The sequence below is a fragment of the Papio anubis genome, chromosome 17 (assembly GCF_008728515.1).
Source record: "Papio anubis isolate 15944 chromosome 17, Panubis1.0, whole genome shotgun sequence".
In the NCBI taxonomy this organism is placed as follows: Eukaryota; Metazoa; Chordata; class Mammalia; order Primates; family Cercopithecidae; genus Papio; species Papio anubis.
Window position 1 is genome coordinate 43,341,886 of NC_044992.1, and position 3,006 is coordinate 43,344,891.

A 3,006-nucleotide genomic window follows, 5' to 3' on the forward strand; every position below is an offset into this window, starting at 1 on the left:
GCCCTAAAATATAGGGGACTCAAAGATAAATTGACATGGTCCTGGCCTCCAGGAGTTTGGGGAGTGGACAAACAAGCTGAGATACAAGTGACCTGGTGCTAAGGCAGTCACCTTGTGTGTGGGGAAGGCACAGCACTTCCAAATTTCATTGCAATAAAGAAAGCAGGTGAGAGGAAGAGAATGAGCAGGATACAGACTCTGGGCATCCGCATTAGCGGGGATCTGAGAGCCACTGTGGAGGAAGGCAGGTTACCAAGGGAAGGCAGTGTCAGGACAGGAAGAGACTTGAGCCCACACTCATCCCAGAGACCAGCTGACCAGCCTGCTCCTGCCTCCCTTCCTTCTTTACTTCCATCACCATGAGAAGTCCAAGCCTGGGTGGTCACCCAGCATCACGCTGCCTCTCATGCCTCACACTGCTCTGCATGTTTCCAACCCCATTCAATCCCCTATTCCTCCCTGCCCCACCACGGTCCTCCCAGCTCGTCCACGGGCCCTCTGGAGCTCCTGGCCTGTGATTGGCAAATTCTCTTCTGTCTTCACCTCTGCCCAGGACACCGCCCTGCTTCCTGGCAGCCTCTTCCACAGCCTTCTCAACCGGGGCTGAGAGAGAAGTAAGAGTTGGCTGGGTGAGGTGACTCACCTCTGTAATCCCAGCACTTTGGGCGGGCAAAGGCAGGAGGATCACCTGAGGTCAGGAGTTCGAGACCAGCCTGGCCAACATGGACAACATGGTGAAACCCTGTCTCTCCTAAAAATACAAAAATTAGCCAAGCATGGTGACAATCATCACCTTACCCCTTACCCCAGGCAGCCACCAATCTGCTTTCTGAAACTATAGATTAGATTGGTCTTTTCTGGAGCTTCATATAAACAGAATCATTACAATTTACAACATTTTGAGTCTGCCTTTTTTCACTCAGCATAATTTGAGATTCATTCATGTTGCTGCTTGTAGCAGTAATTCCCATTCATTGCTCAATGGTATTTCATTTTTTACCACTGATTTCCATCTATTCATTTTCTATATGTATTTCGGTTGTTTCCAGTTTGGGGTTATTATGAAGAAAGCTGATACAGGCCAGGCATGATGGCTCATGTCCATAACCCCAGCACTTTGGGAGGCCAAGGCAAGGGGATCGCTTGAGCCCAGGAGTGCATGACCAGCCTGGGTAATATAATGAGACCCCATCTCTAAAAATAATTTTTTTAATTAGTCGGACAGAGGGGTGCATGCCTGAAGTCCCAACTATTTGGGAGGCTGAAGTGGGAGAATCACTTAGGCCCAGGAGTTCCAGGCTGCAGAGAGCAGTCATCATGCCACTGCACTCCAGCCTGGGCCACAGAGAGAGTACAAGTCTTGTATGGACATTAGTTTTTGAATAAATATATACGAATGAAATTGCTGAGTTGTACAGTAAATATATGTTTAATTTTATAAGAAACTGGCAATAGTTTTTTTGAAGCGGTTGTGCCATTTTCCACTCCTACCAACAATGTTCCAGTTACTCTACATCCTCACCAATAGTTGGTACTGTCAAAATTTTAGTCATTGAAGTGGATGTGTAGTAGTAATCTCCTTATGGTTTCAATCTCCATTTTCTTTTTTTTTTTTTTTTGAGACAGAGTCTCGTTCTGTCGCCCAGACTGGAGTGCAGTGCCACGATCTTGGCTCACTGCAAGCTCCGCCTCCCGGGTTCACGCCATTCTCCTGCCTCAGCCTCCTGAGCAGCTGGGACTACAGGCGCCCGCCACCACGCGCGGCTAAATTTTTGTATTTTTAGTAGAGATGGGGTTTCACTGTGTTAGCCAGGATGGTCTCGATCTGCTGACCTTGTGATCCGCCCACCTCGGCCTCCCAAAGTGCTGGGATTACAGGTGTGAGCCACCGCGCCTGGCCTGCATTTTCTTGATGACTAATGATATTGGGCATCTTCTCATGTATTTGTTAGCCATTCCCATATCTTCTTTGATGAACTGTCTGTTCAAATATTTTGCCTATTTTTAAAACATTTTAAAAATTGAGTTTGTATTCTCGTTACTAAGTAGTCCTCAACAGTTCTTTATGTGTACCGAATGCAGGCCTTTTGTCATGTAAATATATTGGGCATATTTTCTCCCACTTTGTGGCTTTTTTCCTTTACAATGTGTTTCAAAGCAGAAGTTTTAATTTTAATGAAGTCTAATTTATCAATGTTAAAAATTTTATGATTTGTGCTTTTAATTTTTTAATTTTTTTGAGACAGAGTCTTGCTCTGTTGCCCAGCCTGGAGTGCAGTGGTGCAATCTCAACTCACTGCAACCTCCACCTCCTGGGTTCAAGCGATTCTCCTGCCTCAGCCTCCTGAGTAGTTGGGATTACAGGCATGTGCCACCATACCCTGCTAATTTTTATTTTTAGTAGAGATGGGGTTTTGCCGTGTTGACCAGGCTGGTCTTGAACTCCTGACCTCAGGTGATCCACCCACCTCAGCCTCCGAAAGTGCTGGGATTACAGGGGTGTGCCGCCATGCCTGGCTAATTTTTTTACTGTTTGTAGAGATGGGGTTTCACCATGTTGGCCAGGCTGGGAGAACCATTTTTTTTAAAAGACTACCCATTAACCATTGAATAACATTGCCATCTTTGTCAAAAATCAGTTGACCATACATGTGTGGGTTTATTTCTGAATTCTCTGTCCTGCTGGATTGAGAACCAATACCATGCTTTCTAGGTTACTGTAGCTTTACAGATGGATGTACACTATATCCTTCAGATACACTAAAGCCTCCATCCCTGCTGTCTTTTTCAAAATTGTTTTTGCCAATTCTGGGTCCTTCGCAATTCCATATAAATTTTAGAATTAGCTTGTCGGTTTCTACAAAGAACTTTCTGGAGTTTCATATGGCATTGCTTTAAATCCATAAAGCATTTTGGAGAGAATTGGCATTTTAACAATACTGAAATTTTTCATCAGTGAATAAGGTATATCTTTCCATTTACTTAGGTCTTTATCAATTTCTCTCG